The sequence below is a fragment of the Anguilla anguilla genome, chromosome 3, assembly GCF_013347855.1.
Source record: "Anguilla anguilla isolate fAngAng1 chromosome 3, fAngAng1.pri, whole genome shotgun sequence".
NCBI lineage: Eukaryota > Metazoa > Chordata > Actinopteri > Anguilliformes > Anguillidae > Anguilla > Anguilla anguilla.
The window spans coordinates 55,063,271-55,083,393 of NC_049203.1; the positions used below are offsets into that span (position 1 = coordinate 55,063,271).

The 20,123-nt window shown below is 42.8% G+C and overlaps 1 long non-coding RNA gene across 1 annotated transcript in view; it reads right to left on the reverse strand.

The window, feature by feature from the left end:
* Positions 1-17,022, reverse strand: part of LOC118223450 — a 79,500-nt gene extending 62,478 nt beyond the window's left edge. The window contains exons 1-2 of the long non-coding RNA XR_004764444.1: positions 16,795-17,022; positions 9,628-9,812 (exon numbers count right to left, since the gene is read on the reverse strand). This is a non-coding gene — a long non-coding RNA (uncharacterized LOC118223450). The remainder of the gene's footprint in view (positions 1-9,627; positions 9,813-16,794) is intronic.
* Positions 17,023-20,123: the final 3,101 nt, after the last annotated feature.

Consider the following 20,123-nt stretch of genomic DNA (forward strand, 5'->3'; position numbering starts at 1 on the left):
GCATCAACACCTAGCCGTGGGAGTGTTAAAATCACCTCCATAAACAACACTCTCCACATAACTGTGTACTCAGGAACCCTAAAATGTCATATTATCAGATTATTGGATGTATTTTCCTGAATTTATGACTCAGGCTTTGGAATCAGGCTTCCTGATACCTACCGAGATGTGTGTTTCCTCATGTTTTGGCAGTGAAGAGGTTAAAGGCTCATTCTCCTTAAAAGACCTCCAGCTCATTTAACAATCCGCCCCTCCTCAAACCCCTGGCCTCCCTGGCCCCTGTGGCCCCTCGGACCCCCCCTCCTGACAGTAATCCCTGCTCTGCGGAGCCCTCTCTGCGCCCCGACGGTGAATGAAACAGTTTCTGAATCTTTGTGGCAGGGTAATGATGCAGAAAGCCGTGCTGAATGGAGCCGTGCCATTGAGTATGGCAGGGAGAAGCCGTGAGAGAGTGGAAAATGCCTGGATTACTTTGAAAAGTTTCCTCGGTCCCCCACATGCCACTCATCCTCCAATCGACACCCAGCCCCCCCCCCCCCGGCACCCACACACACCCACACACGCACGTATGCACACACACACATACACACACACACACGCATATGCTCTTCACAGGTATGCTTGCGCCAAATCTGCACCACACTCACAAACCGCCCTTGCTCGTACAGCTCCCACACTGACCTCTCACATAGATCAGTACACATAGATCAACCCCATGCAAATAGCTCACACAAGCACCCACGCACACAGCTCACATGTACACGCACCCCACAGGGATGCCTACCCCCCTTCCCCCACCCCACATGCACACAAACATATTTCACGAATATCCCACAGACATGACTGAACACGTTGCCTCCAGAGACACAGGACATTTCTTCTGATTGGTGAACAAGAGGCTGAACTGAGGTCCCACAGGTCAATCTCCCAGCTGAGGCGGGCGGCACCCAGACCCTGTCCCTCCTAATTACAGTCAGGACGAGTTTAACCCTACCACCGCACCAATGGGCCAAACCAGGACAGGTAACATTACTAGCTTTCCTTCGACTGCAGGACTCATTTGATCATCAAAGCATCCAGCGCACCAGGTTGATCTCTCTGGCAAGAATTGGTCTGCTTCATTAACGCTGCATACAGAATAGTAGGCTAAAGAAGGATACAGTCTGTACTGAGTTTAATCAAAGCTGGTCTAAATTATAGCGGTTTTGTTATATAAACTAAGGGAAAATGTATCAAGGCTTATTATGGGAACATTGAGAAAAGTGCTCAAATGTACATGACAAAAGCGGTTAAAGAAATACAAAGTGCAATATTTTTTTTTAAGTCATTTCTTCGGTAATTCAACACATTTCTCCCTCCCTTCTCCTGGGAGTGCGCTTTTACATAGCCTACGCACCATCACTCTCCTCTTATCAATTCCACAGAGAACGCATAGCCTTGGTGGTTTGTTGAGACTGCACGCACAGAAGTTGGTTATATTTCAAGCAGTTGTCATGTAGCTATTCTATTCAGTTCGTTCAAAGTCTCAGTTTCAACGAAAACCCAAAAATATGTTGGTAGGGTGGCATTATCGTGAAGTTCCAAGCCTATCATTTCTATAACTACAGCGTCCGCAATTATTCATCCTCACCCTAAAGGCTTTATCTACTTCATCACAATTGCAGTGCATGAATTTTGTGTGATTATATGTGCAAAATTAGTTACGATAACACTTTATTGGGAAATTTGTATCAAAGCACTGGTCATTCAATTGCTGAACAGTGAGCTGGAGTAGACAGTGACACCTTTGCACCTGGGTAAAAGCGTCTGTTGTTGTATATTGTCTGGCGGGGGGTTTTAGGAGAAAATGACACAAAGTGCCTGCATTTCTTTACTGACACTTTTTTTTCAAATAAAAAAAATATATATTATAAAAGAGTTATTTTAAGCCCAAATAAATATAGTAGTTGTGGAAGGGGGAGGATATAGCACTTATGTCATTGGAGTAGTTTTCATTTTAAAGTCTCCAAAGCCCCGATGATGTCGCTCTGACCTATCTAGTGTTAACAGAAACTCTCACTCGCTGTCTCTCTGCAGATGTGTGTGTGTGTGTGTGTGTGTAATTGAGAAACTCCTTAACAAATCACATCAGAGAGGTGGGAAGAAAATATTTTAATTCAAATAATACTGGCCAAATTCAGGAGGAGAAAACATTTGGAGAGAATGCTTGTGATATATGAAAGCATGGCACATCCCTACTATGTACCCATATGTACTCATTACAATGGCCTAGTGGACGAATTAAACCGAACATGAACTATATTTTGGAGCATCCCTGAATTCATAATTTTAATATCTGCTCATGCAGTTAATTCACTGACTAATTCATGTTGAATTTAATGTTAGTTTATCAGATTTCTCTGTGTACATAGAATATAGACAGAACGTTTATCAAAAAATATGTAACAACAAAAGCAGTAATAATGATTTACATTTAGTCTTTACATTTATAGTACCTTGTATTTATCTTAAAGTACTTCAAACTGGTGATACTTAGGAGCCATTTTGTTCCAAAAGCTCATCACATATCAGATTAAGTGGAAGCAAGGTATTTAATTCAGTCAAATTAAGCTGAGAAAAGATTAGATCAGCAAATTGATTATAGCCAGATTTGGAGGACACCAGGGATCCCCTTCCTCTTTGATGACTTCCATGGGAACTTTAGTTATTACAATGAATCAGGTCTTATGCTTATGCCCATGTATTTCATTCAAATGATAGCTTTTGCTCACAGCACAGTGTCCCCATCGCAGCACTATGGTATAGATTTCCTGCTTGGGCCAGACTACCCCCTACTGGCCCAACAACATCCCTTCCAGCAGTAATTTTGTTTGAAGATGTAGTCCATCTAAGTAATAACCAGGCCGAGTCCCTCAGTGACAATACATCCAATACAATATAAAGACAAATTAACACTGAAATGATATTCAAAGTGTATTAAATAGGAAAAGGTTTTTCTCTATCAATGTAACACAGGGAGTGCTGAATTCTCAGTATTTAAATATGAGTGTTCATCTCTTAGTGTAAAACAGAATTGTTATCTCGGTGAATAAAATAGTGTTGTCCTATAGTGTAAAGCAGAAAGTGTTATTCTATTGGCATACAAGAGAGGGTGCTGTCTTCTTGGTGTTAAAATGGGTGTTATTATCTCAGTGTAATAAACACAATCGACTGTTGTTCGTTCAGGGTGAACAAGAGTGAGGGAGCGCGAGAGAAGGAAAAAGAAAATGGGAGAGAGAAGCAGCAGAATGAAGGTAGACAATGCTCTCCCTTTGCTGAGAGCGGTGTAATCTCTGCCAACTTCTCTCCTGTGAGTTGGGTAGTTAATTAGGGGCTACCCTGCTTGAGAAAAAGATGTGAGGATCACTGGGAGGTCCTGAGAGAAAGGGGTTAATGAGGGCCTGCTTTACTTACACTGCGCCGCGCACAAAAAAACCAACAGCCACAACCCATCCCGCATGGGATCGCCCGTGGATGCTATCAGCTAAAACCCCGCCATCACACTTCCCCGCAGTGGGTTAACGGCACACGTCTCTTCCACCTCCTTTAGCATTCTTTATTAGCCTTGCGCGCCGTGTCAGCAGAGTTGCAGTTTAAATGAGCATCCCCAGGTTGTCGTACCTTTCTGCTACACGACCCAGGCTTTAAAAAAAACATACCAAACCAGCTTTCTTCGGTGCATTACATTCACACCATTTAATTAGTGATGGATGAAGGAATTATCACGCTGCATTCCAAGAACAACCATGTGACAGGAACAGCATGCAGATATTGATGAATCCATAATACATGATAAATAATATTGTGTAGTTAGAGGGGTTTTTTTTGTGTGCAGCTGCATCATTAAATCTAAAAAATGGCCAATCCAATAATAGACTACCATTTGACCCAGATCTTACACCATATGTGTTAAATAGGACAAGACAAAACATAACATACAAAGTGTGTGGCAGCAAACATTGAGAATCCTCGGCAATGGAAAGTGGCATCAGAATATAGGTCAAGTCAGACTATGGCTTGTCTTATTTGAATTCCCTTGCTTTTTTTTCCAGCTTTGTCTCATGTATACAGTGATAGACTGATCTTCTGCCTACAAATGCCTGGCATGGACACTGATCTGTGCCAACAGGGATGATGCCATGCTCATGGGAGATGCATGGAATAGTGGACACTGCTGTGAGATGAGTTAGACAGACTGCTGTACTCAGTTCTCTGTGCTAAATCAATTAGATCAATCCAGTGGTCTTTGATGATGTAACTCACCCACCTGATGCTGTTATCCTAGAACACCATGTGACCTGAACATGTGAGCCTGCTTGTCACATGGTATCCCTTTATACAGCTTCATGTTTCGCAAAGAAATTCAGGTGAGCACAGCTCCTGCGTCCAACAGCTAAATATCCAAATCTGTGATTATGATTTCCATTTTCCTTGCTGGAATGCTGTAGGCTATTTTAGCATCCACCTTTTTATGTCCTCACACGACCAAACCAAAGTCCATGAAAGTGTTTTCAATAAAGCATGATTTGTATGATATGACTGCACCAAAACCTGATTTTCATTCACCTCTAATGTTCAATGTGTAATATTTGCTCTTTCAGAAATAAAGCAGAATAAAAAGGCATCAGAATTTACGAGCAACATCAAATGGGCCATAATATCACTAGAATACGATGACACAATTTGAATGAATATACTTAGTGTGATTAATCTATGACATCATAAAGGCTATAGCATGAAACAGAATTATTATAAAATCTTCTCTGCCTGGTAAAGCCAGTAAAACACTGCCAGGGGTCAAATTACTGATGTATTTAATTAGTCACAACGTTCTAGCAAAGTCTAACATTACATTATTAAATGTAGGTTAAACAAGACTACATTAACCATCACTAAGAAAAATCTAATCTAAATCTAAACCAAAATATGTCACATGAGCACATGGTCATGCTCAGAGAGGATTATGGGAATCTTCTTCCATTTTGGTTATTCCAATAGGAATTAAAATCAAACACAAAAAAGCATGTAAAGTATTCCAGAGGAGCCCTCTGTTATCAGTTCCAGCTGGAGTTTGAAGTGTGTGGACTAAAACAGGCAACCTGTTGGAGTTCCTTCAGCCACACAATTATCTGTATGGGTTAATTAGTTCTTTGAAATGCGCAGTTGTGGGTTTCCGTGTGCTGCATTCAGCTGAGGCGCTTTCTGCAGGGATGTGCACTATACGGTTGTTATAAAATTCGTAAATGAAAAACAGTCATAGCAGTGGAGGGAGGGTTTCCTTCCGCAGGGCGTCCCCAGGCTCTTCACAAATGTAGGCCCCTCTGGTTGGACGGGTGCCCTGTGATGTGCCTGCGCTAGCTGCATTGGCTGTGCTGTCCACTGGCCCTGCAAACACTCCATTTGAAAAATTGTTTAGTGAAGGTGCTGCTGTGCAGTTATTTGATTACTTAGCAGATTAATCTCTGTCTGAAATGCAGCATCCCAACAGTGTTGTTCGCGGTCATTTTCTCTCTGGTGGTCATATACCAAGCGACACATTTGTACTTCAAAAATTAATTAATGAATTAATTAATTGAGGTCTATATGAATAATTTACACTGTTGACTCACAAATGAAGTGTATAATGTCCCAGAACAGGGAGTGCTTGGAAGAAGAATATATTAACGATGATTTGGGCTATGCTAGGATTCTAAACCGAAGTAAACCTGCACAACGTGTTTGTCAAAAATAATCTCTTGTGATTTTTCAAACATAATCACTTTATTACATAATAATAGACTGGAAGATGAGTTTTCTAGTTTTGTTTTTGCATTCTTTAAATGCATGTGATGTGCACAAAGGCAGAACTGCCACATTGGATAAAACAAAGTCAAAAGTAATTTGCGGAACGATGCTATCATTGTAATCATTAAAATGTGGGTGTGCTTGCTAATCTTAAGTTACGAGCTTCATGATATTTAAAAGAAATGAAATGTATCTTTTTCTGAACGCACCCCGACCACCCCCATCCTTGTGCGATTTTGGATGAAAGCCTTCGTTCGATGCACGTCATAACAGCGGCCATTGCACATGTGCAGAGCTTCCACTGTGGCAAGCAGTGCATGCATAATAAAGAGGGTCGCCCTTGGACACTTCACCTACAGAACCAGGCAGAGGAAGGCAGAGGTTTCTCAGAGCACCACTGCAACCGCTGCCGTCATTGACTCTCCAGCATGATCACGTGACTCGCCAGCAGGATCACATGGTCTGTGCATGTGAGCTCGCCCACACCGGGACAACAACACCACGCCAGACCCGCCCACATGCAAACACACCCCCCCCTCCACCCCCCACCCCCCTCTCTTCTCTGCCTCCCACGGTCCTATATCCCCATCACACCCCCAGCTTTGCTGAAGAGCAGAACAAGGTGTTATTAATCACAGCGCTCTGCATGCTGGGAGAGAGGCGGCTGCGCGTTTAATAACAGGGGGCTAAGACGGTACAGATGTACTCCAGTTCTGGGCGGCAGCAACAGATTGACAATTTTCCCTGTCCATCATCAGTTCTGCTTGGCCACTGTGTGCTGTGTGAGTCAAGGCTTTGGTTTTATGCCACAGACACATTCGCTGAAACAACAGCAGGATCTCTCTCCGTCTCTCTCTCTGTCACTCTCTCTTTCTCTCTATCTCTCTCTCTCTCTCTCTCTCTGTTGCTCTTTCTCTCTGTCTCTCTCTCTCCCACTCTCCCTCCCACACATCCCCCTCTTTTCCTCCCTCCTTCCCTCTCTCTCCCTCGCCCTCGCTCTCTTTTTTCAAAACCACTCTGTACCACTTCCTCTCTGCAGCTGTCTCCTGCATCTGGTGAGGGCCGCTTTGCAGCGACTCAGCAGTAACTCACTTTAACAACTGTCTCCTCTGACACGTTTAGTGTCACACTCTCCGCTGACACGCTCGCTAGCAGCTCCGCGCGCTCCTCTCCTCTTTCTCTCTCTTTTTTTACTGAGCGTGTGCGCAATGATCCTGCTCAAATCCTCCTTTTTATTCCCTCCATTCAGCTCTCTGATGTAATCAAGGTGGTACTTGATCATTTCCCAGCATGTGGACCCCGCCACCGCCCCCCCGTCCCCACAGAAAAAAGACAGAATGCTCACGCCATGGTGATGTGGGTGATTCGCTCCATCTCTGTCCATGAATCACACAGGTAGTTTGGCAGCAGAGGACAGTGGAGCAGCTGCATGGAGAGCACTGCAAAGGCTCTGTTTAAGGAGCTGGACCTTCGTCCACACCATTTAGCTAATACCCATAAACTTCTGCCAGCTCTCTCTCTCTCTCTTTCTCTCTCTCTCTCAGCCTTACTTAACCTCATCACCGCTCCCTCTTTTCCCATTGCTACACTTCCTGTCCCCTCCATTTGAGCACAGAAGTGATGTCTTAATCCACACAACTCATTGGTCCCATATTTATTTTTCCAAATGAGTACAAGTATCGAAGAAACAGTTTGCATGCAGCTAAAAAAAAATTTCTACTGATTTGCATCCGAATGCCCATTTATTCATTGCTATAAACTTGCATCTGATTGGTCAGAGGAGTTGCAATCATACACTTAGGCGGGGAACACCCTAATGATGTAAATCCTCTCTCAGCGATGCTATGGCTAAGCATGATTCACCCCCACAGAACACTGGGCTGCACGCAGTTGTATGGGATGCAGCAAAAGAACAACAATTGGTGCATCTGTAACGTGACTGCAAAATCTTCTTAAATCAATCCAGGTTTTTTTTTTGAAAGTTCTCCTTCTGCACCCAAGATGATGTCACTTTCCAGGATTTCACGGTGTTCACCAACTCGCTGCACCGCTGAACCCACCATCTGTCAGTCAGGGAGGATCATGGGATTAAACCCCATGCTGAGGTACTGCTGATGTACCCCTGGGCCAATTTCTTAATTATGTTTAATCATTCCAGTAGAAATGCTGCGGCATTCGTAAGGTGTGCTAAATTTGAGATTTAAATTTATGAAATTGCAAGTGCTGTATGGTTGACACCAGAACTCAGCTTTGCCTAACTTTTGACAAACCAATCAAAAAAAAATTTTTTTTTTCTGTGGCTACATTTCAACCGATGTGTTCCTTCATCTTTCTTTAGCCCTAGATTCCATAAGCACAGGGAGGCATGAATATTATTCCACAACATTTTTGGAAAAATTAAACGCAAACTGCATAGCACAAGTCTTGCAGTACCTGTACAAATGTACAGTAATGTTACAGTAATTCATCTTAGCAAGCAGAGTTAAAGTGTCTCTGTCATCTCTATCAGGAAAAACAAGAGCAAGATATGAGTCCTCTAATAACCAGCAGTACTGGACGATTTCTCATCCAGTGACAGTTTTGAGAGCCATCTCATTAGATTGAGGTAATCACATTAGGCTAACTGGTTAATAGATTGATTATGTGTTCAGTAAAAAGTGTAATTAAACTTGTTATGAACGGATCTCTCTCATATCGCTCGTCCTCTATGCGTGTCAGGGGCCTGGTGTTCCGAACTGGGAGCAACAGCATCCCGTAGTCTCATCACAAAGTGGCAAAATAATAAGGTGTGATATTAGATCCAGACTGTGCCAGCGTTGTCTGCATCTGGAAGTCCCACAAGGATGTTTTCAGTTAGCGTGTCACACAAGAGCACCCCCTCTGGTCAATCAGATGTATGCAGTGTCTGCTGTGACTTGCTGTATGCAGTGCATTCCTCTCGTGATTAATTGTACTGTGTCAATATGCTTTTGGAAGGATGCACATGCTAGTCTGTGTGCACTGAAATTGACAGAGGAGGAAGAAATGGGACAGGGATATACGAGTACAATTGGGTATTTCAAATGTTAATAAACAGAGCAAAGAAAGGGAATACAAGATATGAAATGAATAAGAGCTGAAACTAGTTATGGTCATTGAGTGCTGCTTTCTCCAGTCACCAATTTAAATAAATTACACACTTGCATAACAGTGGGTGGAAAAAGTAAGTTCCGTATAAACAATCTTAAGAGGCTTATGAATGGAACATATGACAGAAGGAGACTCTCAAATGAGGCATAGGGAATTGTGCAATTTAATCACAGTTAAGAGTGGTCCTATGGCCATAAACACGATGTGGAACAACAGGATTCGTTTGTGTGTGTGTGTGTGAGTGTGTGTGCATGTGTAGGTGCGTGTGTGTGTGTGTGTGTGTATGTCTGTGCGTCACCCAGCCTGTTTATCTCTTATCTATTAGTATGGTAACTAGCTGTATTATTTTACAAACATAAATATTATCAGAATTTGCATAAACTTTCAAAGATATCAGCAGAGCACATGAAAAGATGATAACTATATTCATTTTTTTTAAAAGCAAAAAAAAAACAAGTTAGGCCTTCTGCAGCTTGTGCCCATACTTAGACGCGGCCGTGAAATTAGCATTCTTTCTCTCTGCTTTTGTTCCGCGGCACAGACTCGCTAATATGTTTATGTCTGCTTTTGTTTATATTGTGCGTAAAATTAATCTGCGGGCCGTGAGCCAGCAGACAATGGCAAAGCACCCCAAATCCTCCCTGATCGCTCCCTCGGCTTGCTCCCTCCGCTTACCGTGATTAGCCATCGCAGCCGAGGGGGAACGCCAGGGGTATCCATTCCGTTCGCTGGCATTCTCCTTTAATTCGGGGCAGGTATTGTACAGGCAGCTTTCTGATCACCAATTCGGAGCAGGGATTAAAGGAGCTGAAGCCGCTTTAGAGTAAGTCCCACGGTCCTGCGCTCCTCGTGCGCCTGCACTGTGGGGAAAAACAAGAAGAAAAATAAAATAAATGCCACCGGCTCAGGACGATGCATCACACGAAACAAGAAAGAAGTAAGAAACGAGTATGTGTGGTGTTTTTTTTTTTTTTTTTTAAAGCACATCATTCATTTATCCTGTTTCATTTTTTCTTTATTCATTTTTTTTTATTTATTTCTTTCTTTTATTTATCTATTTTATTTTCTTTTCTTTTTTTTGAGTGGCAGTAGCGAGAAGGTCGGGCTTCCTGAATTGGAACACACTTTAATATTCCAGCCTCTCGTTCATTTTCATAACGATCTCATCTGTTCTGTTTCTTTTCTCTTTCCCCTAATACCAAAGACTTTGTTCTTTTTTTCCACACATATAAATGATACATGTGATTTCGGGGAATGGAGCAAAAGGTGGGAGATAAAGTGTTCGGCTATGCCCTTAAGGATTCCATTACCAGATAACCAGCGCACACGGGACAAAGGGAAAACTGATAGAAACAACATCCAAAATTACACAGCACACGTAATCATACTACACAATGGCGTATCAATGTTTGCCAAAAGCTTATTGAGTAATAGGGTCGTACAGAATTCATAGAACGGGAACTGTGCCTTTTAACAGAAGGTTGCAGGTTTGACTTATTTTTGGGCCACCATCATTGTACCCCAAAGCAAGGCATTAATTTCTTTATTACAATTTCCATAATTACATATTGATAACGTGAAAACATGTAAGGAATGTACCATGCGCTGATAAGAAAAAAAATTAGAAAAATATTCTTCTCGAGTGCTACATAAATTCCTCTATGTGCTATGAGACTGTGGCCTGCAAAGTTTAATATCAGCTATTCCTATTGGCTGCGTATTTGAGTGAATGCGAGAGCACACCCCTGTGACCAGTGCCTCCTCCTGCCTAAAGCTGGTAGTGTGCACTACTTAATCCCATTGACTGCCTGTAATCTATTTGCTTTCAAATTATTCTGACGTTAAGTCCTGTCCCCAGCCCCCACCCCCCTCTCCCCCACTGACAGCATCATCAATCATTTTATTTTCTGTTTTGAATATCCCCCCCAACCCCCCACTTTAATTGCTACAGCATGTGGCAGGGCAGGGGAAATGCATTCAAGAGAGGAGTGGAGAGTAGCTGCAGGCTTCATCACCGTAGACTACACCCCTGGGCTGCACCCCTGAACCACAGCCCTGAATCGCATCCCTGAATGGCACCACTGAACCACACCCCTGAACAATACCAATGACCCCCCCTCCCCAACTGGATGGAAGGATGGGACTGCATCTCTGGCGGCATATGTCCTCGTCCGCCCACCAGTAAACTCACCTGGCATGTGGCCATCATGCACCGCTAACCCCTTCTCACACAGCCTGCCTGGCAGAGACCCACACCCAATCACAGCGCTGAAAAGACTGCACGCAAAGCTGACTTCCTCCTCTTCACAACAAACTGAGGATTTCAACTCACTGAAAAGATATGCTGAAGTAAAGTTGCTCACATCGTCACCAAGGACCGAGGGTAGTATTTTTAAGAGATGAACAAGAGTTTATTTTATTTATCTGTTTGTTTGTTTCTGTGAGCTATCTTGGCTAAAAGGCTAAAACACAAGCTGCAGGTTTTTCAGGGTAAATGTGCCATGACCTCGAATGTAGGATGCTGATTTTTACCATATCTGTTCCACTAAAGCATGTCTCATTACTTTAGCAGAACGATAGTGAACACTGGATTCCGTCTCTGGTGTGACACTGACTCCGTGTGAATGTGCTGTAATGTGCTGACCTGAGCAGTCAGTGGACTGTCTCGTTGGGGCCTCCTGGTTTTAAAAGGCTGTAATAAATTGCAGTGTTCATTTGGCTTATATTGCCAATGTAATTTGTGATTGAATCTATAATATAGATCTGGAATTGAAATTTTACTGGGAATATAGATATATATTTGAAATGTAACTCTAAAGAAAAGCTCCATGGTTCAGTGGGTTAGGCCGTACACAGACACAGAAGTCAATGACCCAAACCATACTCATACTTATAAAGGAGCAGTTTTCTGTGCTTTTCGATAGGCTGAAACAGAAGCCTGAGTACTGTGCACAGGTTCCCCTGTATCTATGGACAGAAAAAGCAGCATTCCAAAACATGTTTAAATAATGCAGTGTATGCATTACAACATTATTTCACTACCTTTAAAATGCTGTTTAGCTTGTAAAAACCAGATGACATCATCACAATAACGCATTACAAAAACATGCTTCACCAAAGTATTCTCAACCAAGGGGGTGAAATCAATACTGTATGTGCTGAAAAAGCTTCATACATTCAATCAAATGCCCCTTGGGTACTGTTTTCTCACAGACACACCTCAGGTGATGTTTCAAGTGTTAAGGCGTTGAAGGGACGGCGATCTGGAGATCCTGTACCTTGTAAAGATGTGTGCTGCATATTTTATATGGGTGCTGACCCACAACACAAAAAAGAAATGTGTGATTCTAAACAGAGGTCCACTTGTTGACATGTTTCAGTGCACAGTGAAACCAGAACTTAAACACCACGGTAGAATATGCTGATGTGACTATTCTAAAGTCTAACGCCCTCACGCCATCACATTATATCTGCACCGACAGATGGCGAGTGAAGGCACTGTTTTCATTGGGGTCGCCACCTGAATATGTAATGCGGTGGATTGATCTCATTAGCATTTTTGAGCAAATTCATTTGAAACAGAGTTTAGGGAAAAAGAACGCGGAGAGGGAAGATTCGAAACAGGTGCCCGTCGGTCGGCCCGTTTGACGTTTGGAGTTGAGACATCACGCTCTGGTTTTGCGGCCACTTCGCGTGTCTCCTCCTTCGCCGGCGAATTCTGAGGCACACGTGTTGAGCGTCTGACTCGGGTTCGGGATGTGAAGCCGACTGTAACCCAAAGTGACAGCGGTCTGAAGGGACACCCCCGCTCCGTGTGATAGAGCCCTGGGACCAATCAGAATGCGGTTCCCTGGGAAGATTGGACCGGACACCTCAGACGGATTGCGGACCAAAAGACGTGACTACCCGAGTATTTCGATCCCTGATCAAACTCCCTTTTTTGCATTTTGCGGCAGGCTATGGCGAGAGGGGGGAGTGGGGGTGTGCTGAAATGTGATGGTTCATCGGCACCCTCTCAACTCCCTGCCCACACATTTACCCCCACATAAACAGGACTAGGGAAACCAGGTCATTCTAGGAAGAAGGTGGGAAGTACAGGGTGAAGAAGTCACTGGCCATGTGAGATCAATGGGATAGCCCATGAAATTATAGTCCGCACTAATTTCATTTGAAGGTCAATGTCTTCATCGCAGGCAAATGATGATGTAACTTCAGAAATTGAAATTGTTCACGGTGCAGATTGTCCCTGTGGTAACTTGGGGAAGAGGGGTTCCACTGTGCTATACACAAGGACTGGTCATGGTAGCCCTGAACCTGCTACTCCCTCCAGCGCCTCCTATTTCTTTCCAAAGATCCTGCGGGCACTCCTGCAGGAACCCCTGCTGCCCTGCCAAGCATCTCCCAGCTGCCTCTCAAGCTTTATGGCTTTGCCCTCCGGAGATCTCTGATTGGAGATGATTGATTAAGGCCCGCCTTTTGATTGATTCGCTGTTGCTCACTGACCTGTGCTATCCTCCGAAAACCCAGAGGACTCTCTTTTTTTACAGCTCTCTTTCTCTTTCTCTCTCTCTCCCTCCCTCTTTCTCTCGCTCTCCCTCCCTCCCTCCCTTTCTCTCTCTCTCTCTTTCTCTCTGTCTCTCTGTCTCTCTCTCTCTCTCTCTCAGTCCACTGTAGTTGATCTTTCTTCTATCTTGTCTAATGAGAATCATCAACATTTCAAGGGTCTCCCGTTTCCCTAAAATCTACCTGCATCAATCAAATGGTGGAAGTTGGGGGTTAACTTACCTTTTAAAAAGTTACAAGCTTTTTTTAAACCTAATGGCACTTGTGTATTTTTCTTTTAAAGTTGTCCTGATTAAACCAGATGGTTTTCCCAAATCCTTATACAATACACCATACCTGGGTACACCCCCTGCCCTCGGGCATGGCAAAACCATACAATGCATTGTCATATTGCCATGCATTATAATCAAAATGCTGTTGTTTTGTTGTTGGCAATAATAATAATAATAATAATAATTTAGAAGTAGAGGAAGAAGAACTGTTGGTGATGTTGTTGATTATTCATTTTGCACAAATATTTATTCCAAACGACTTGCAATGTAAAACAATAAAGTAAAACAAAGCCAATTATACAGTTATACATTTAATTAAAATTCAGATGTTAATACAGAATAATAAGCAAAAGCTTTAGAGCTACTCTATATGGCCAAAAGTATATGGGCATCCAGCATCTCACCCAAAATTATGGGCATTAATATAGAGTTGGTCCACCCTTTGCTGCTATAACAACCTCCACTCTTCCGGGAAGGCTTAATACTAGATGTTGGAGCATTGATGCAGGGATTTGTTTCCATTCAGCCAGAAGAGCATTACTGAGGTCGAGCACTGATTGGGCAATTAGGCCTGGCTCTCAGTTGGCTTTCCAATTGATCCCAAAGGTGTTGGATGGGGTTCAGGTCAGGGCTCTGTGCAGATCAGTCAAGTTCTTCCACACCGTTCTCGTCAAAACCATTCCTATATGTATGGACCTCACTATGTGCCCAGGGGCATCGTCCTGCTGAAACAGGAAAGGGCCTTCCTCAAACTGTTGGCCAAGCACAGAATCGTCCAGAATGTGATTGTATTCTGTAGCATTAAGATTTGCCTTCACTGAAACTAAAGAACCTAGCCCAAACCATGAAACACAGCCTCAGACCAAGGGTGTCCAGATACTTTTGGTTATGTGGCAAAAGAACATATGTAAAAACAAATTCACACATAAACACATACAAATATACACACTCAGTGGGTCTCTCTGGTATTGCCTTCTCTCTCTCTCTTCCATGAACTTCCACCAGCTCTCTCTCTCTCTCTCTCTCAATCTCTCTCATGCTATTCATGTATGCAGCTCCTGTAGCAGGATCTCAGTAATACATCTAAATTAGCTGTGTCGATTCTGTTTTGTATTGTCACACTTAGTCCAGCCCTGACATATGGAAGATAAACATGCAGTGGATAATGTTGTTTTTAGCTGTTGTTATGTTGTTATGTTATGTAAATTAGGTAAAGGAAAATTTTGTATTGATACTAAGAAATGTATTGATGCAAGGAATAGCTTTCTAGACCTTGTAGTAGTCGTGTCCATGGACAGGATAAACACTACATGCATTATATATATATATATATATATATATATATATATATATATATATATGGCAAAATGATGAGTCTAGATGTGTTGAATGACATGCACTTATAATGAGACTTAAATGTGCAGATGCTAATTTAAAAAGAAATAAATTAATAAATAAATAAAAATTTTACATTTTAATTTAAACATTTAAATGTGAAATAATAATAATAATAATAATAATGTGTCTGGTCTAAATCACAGCCTTGCAGAGGAGTATGATGGCACCAAAGTTCCCTGCTTTGATATTCAGACATTGATGAATACCAAAGTCAAGAGACATGCCTGCCTCCTCACTATCATCCAGACAAGGACGAACAATCAATATGTCAAGCGCCTGCGGGGTGGAGGTGACTGATGACAGTGCATTCTGGGATAGCCTCTCTGTTTGAGTGAACCTTGGAGATCAGAGTGATTCTCCAAAGTCCCCAAGAAGAGAAACTTGCTGGACGGCTGGATGGAGGCACCAAGCTCAGTGCCGCTCCAGAAAGCCTACAGAAAGGACAGCGTACTTGCATAGGAATTTACTAGAAATTATTCTATGGTTCCTTGGTTCCCCATTAAGCAATACACTGTACTGTCCAACAGAATTGTCGGGGCCATAGAGGTTTATAGATAAACATGCCACCTGACCGAACACATGGTGGTTCACAGGGAAAGAAAACAAAACTGAAGCAAATTCATTAATGATGAAGGTTTCTATTAATGTATACGTATAGTATACGTAATTAGACTCAGACTAGGGCTAGACAATATGGACTACAATTATCGCAATATGTTGTTTGTTTGTTTTTTTTTTTTGTTTTTTTTTTGGTCAGTAAGTACCAGGACATAATGATCTCACAGTATAGTAATTATCAAATAATGCTCTGTATAAAGTTTGAAGGGCATTTTCAACTGAAAATAAGACATGATGGATGAAGCCTGATGGCTTAAAGATAAAACTATTATCTCACCAACAAGCTGATATTCAAACTGCATTCTACACACTCTTAAATGTTTGCAACTCAGAAAATGAAGGCAAAATACACAAACATTTACTTGACGAATTGTCTTGGAAAGGTTACTTGCATTATATTTGTATATTTTTAAAAACAGGTTATGTTGTAGCTATAAATATTTTTTATAAAACAGATAGTTCCGGTCCTGGATGCTGATTGGTCAATAAAGCGTTTCAGCAGTGCTATGATACACAATATATTAGCAGCTATGACACAACACTCCTGTTCACCTTATTGTGTATAATTATAATTTGATAAATAATGATCAAACAAGCTCTTATTAGAATCTCAGTAGAATGTTGCCCTTCCAAAAGATTCAGCACAATAAGACACAGTATTAATAATGCAACAGCAATAGCAAATCAATGCAACATACATATACAGTTGACCACTGCTAGCAAAGAAATGCTACTTGATTGCTTTCAAAAACAAAAACATTATAAACTGTAAGTCATTGTCATAAAAAATTACAACCGCTATTGACCAATAAACACACCAGCATTGCATTGATTTAAAACATCAAAAAAAAAAATTTGATCTGAAGGAAGCTGATGATTAGCAATCAAATAGGAAGAAATGAAAACTCTCAGACTTGAAGTAAACAAGTGTTTTTCTTTTCAAATTTAATTCTTAACTACAGTGCCTACCATGTTTATAAAATGATCTTACCTTCATGTTTGAATAAAGATGAAGAAAAGCAAAAGCTTTCATCAAAGCTGGGTAAGATAAAATTCCCAAGTTCACTCGCTGTGAACTTCATTCGAAATTGAGGGGACATCATGTGAGATATTTCATTAATGGACAGGAAATCGTTAGCCGTTAAACTACAAATCGGGCCACGATCTAAATCTTTCACGTGAAAGTTCATTAATTGGAAATGGCACGTGAAGCAGTCTATTCTCTCTGGGATTCTGTGTTACAGGAAAATGGCTGCTGGGGTTGAATTTAGCCAGATTGACCTTTGACCTTCAGACAGAGCACTCCCCTTTTGGCAATTTTTTTGCAAAGTGAGGCCTATTCCCACATGAAAAGCAGGAATGGGCCTGCTTCACATTGTCGCTATGGTAATTCAATGGTGTTTCATACATGTTTCATTCATACCGTGTGTGTGCTTATATATGGTGCTTATATATGTGTGTGTGTGTGTTTGTGTGTGTGTGTGCGTGTGTGTAAATAGTTGATCATAAATATTATTTTTTTTCTGTTGACCTTAATTGTTCAAAAATTATCTGTTACAAATTTAAGTCTGTAGCCATGCTTTGTAAAACTGTTCTCACCTACTTTCATGATTGCAGTCCCTCTTCTTCCAGGGGTGTATTTACATTCTTGGATGTAATCCGTGATATTCCTTTCATTTCTGAACTGGGTAAACTCCCTTCACATCCCCACCAAACATAACCCCATCCCCCCTGCCTTTTGCCCAGTAACCTGTCTGCCACAACGGCCCCACTGTTTTACTCTCTCTCTCAAGAGACCCTTTCTCTGATAACGCCTCAACATAAATTTTATCCCCTGATTAGTATTCAGCTCAGACCCTTGGACAGAAACCAATGCAACAGCCGAGAGGTGCTTTAAATCATATAACTCATATATCAATGACAGCCCCTCTAAGCACTGGGCAGATTACAAAAAGTTAGCTTTATTTAAAAACAGATTAAGCGTTTTTCCCTTCGCAAGGCAGAAATGGTGAGGGAGCTCGAATTTATGCGCGCGCGAGTTTCTGCTTTCGCTTCATTTTACCCTTTATCCACCTGCCTGTGTGTGCGTGTGTGTGCGTGTGTGTGTGTGTGTTTGTGTGTGTGTGTGTGCGTATGAGGGCTGTGTGTGCGTGTGTGTGTGTGTGTGTGTGTGTGCGTGAGCATGCATGTGTGCATGTGTATGTGGCTGTGTGTGTGTGTGTGTGTGTGTGTGTGTGTCCCTGTGTAAGCCACAACTTGGATCATTTAGTTAGTGTATCCTACTGCAATGAAGCGATGAAATATGTTATATAATTTATAATATTCATTTAATAAAAGTATTTTTTGTTTTATAAAAGAGTAGCTGTTTTGCAAAAAAAGAGAAAAGTCATTTCAGCACACACACCCACACACACTCAGGAACACACACCCACGCACACAAGCAATCTCTCTCTGTCTCTCTCTTTTCTGCCCTCAGTCTGCTGGTCCTTGAACATCATTAAGCAAATGCAGCCGCCTCTGGATTGCCGTCCAATCGGGGCCTATTAAATCTGCCCCCCGCTCGTCCGCCGTCTAGCCTGACCAGAAATAGTCCGCGCAGCGGGAGGAGGCGGCGACTGCCACCGCGACCGGCGGCCGATCCGAATAAAATCTCCCCTTCATCACGCGCGCGACCGCCACGCGGAGTACCCCCGCAAGGTCACCCCATCCCCCGCCCCCCACCACCCCCACCCCTGCACTTTACCGCCCGCGTCCGTCTGCAGCCGCGGCTCTGATAGGCCGGAGACGGAGACGAACGGCGGTAAAACGCACAGGTTTCCCCGCGTGCTGGCGCGAAAGGCTCACCTGCCGTCGAAGTGGATCACGTGACGGGGGAGCGGCGTGGAGCAGACCCGCTGAGCGCTCCCCAACACGCCCAACGCTGCGCTACAGCAGTGCGGTGCGGAACCGTCACCGTGACACCCACAGCTCGAGGGGGAACTATCCATCAAAATATGATCAACTGCAGAGCACTGCGGTGATTTATAATTCTTTTTTTTTTAAACCGCAGTAATAACATCCTGACTGAGAAGTAAAAATGTAATTATAAAATATTCCACTATATGAACTGAAACTGTGATTGTGATATGAATCAAAATCAATGAAAAAGCAGGAGGCGTCTTTAATAAAAGAAATACATTTTGAATAATGCTTTCAGGTCCTTCATTGAACACAAATCACATATACATCATAAGGTTGCAAACGTTTTTATAAACATTTGCTGTTTTTCATCACTAGTGGACAACAAAAAGCAAAATGCTAAATAGTGGAAAAAAATGGCTAAATCAGACAAACTCAGTGGCTGTGGCTAAATACACATGATATTAAACACAATATTTATTGGATAAATAATTACTCTATAAATTGGTACCAGTAAATTGAAGCAAAATAAATGCGCTTTGCTTCCCGGCCCTCTGCTTCTTGAAAGCATGGCTTTGCCACAGCGATACTGTCGGGATACAAATCTCCTGATGGATGAATGTTATATTCACACCCATCTCGAACGCACAGGAGCCACACAAACACGCAAGTATGCAGAGAGGGGAGGAGGGAGGGAGGAGGGGGAGAGGCGGGCCGGGTGTGCTCAGGTAGAGAGGGGCAGAGAGAGAAAGAGAGAGCGGGGTTGGGAGGGGGGGGAGGTGGAAGGGTGAAGGGGGAGGTCTCGGAAAGGGAGATGTGTGCATGCATTAGCCGGGCGGATTTTCGCCTAAATCAGGCGGGAGAGGGGGATTATGTTACGCATTGCCTGTGTGGGAGAAGAGCCGGGATTTGAGTACGTTTGTCTGGGAGAAAAGAGATGACACTGCAATTAATGAAATAATGATATAAACGACTGAATCAATCATCATTGACAAAAGGCAAATGGGTAAACAGTGAGAATAAAACACAAAACAACAAGGGGGGGGGGGGAGGGGGGTTGAGGGGGGTGGGATATATTACCTGAGCTGAAACATAGCCTTCCACCTCTGTACACACAAACACACACACACACATGCACACACACACACACACACATGAATCGACACACATGCTCGCATACACACGCACAGATGCACACGCGCATGCACGCACACACATACACACACACACACACACACACACACACACAGACACACACGGACGCAGGCACACACACAAACACACACAACACGCACGCACACGCACACACACATACGCTTTCTTACACACATATACACAAAGACACACGTACACCCTGCAGCGCACTCTGGAGGGGGGAAGCGATTTTAAAATAACCCTTGTTTCAGCTCCCACCCCCGCCGG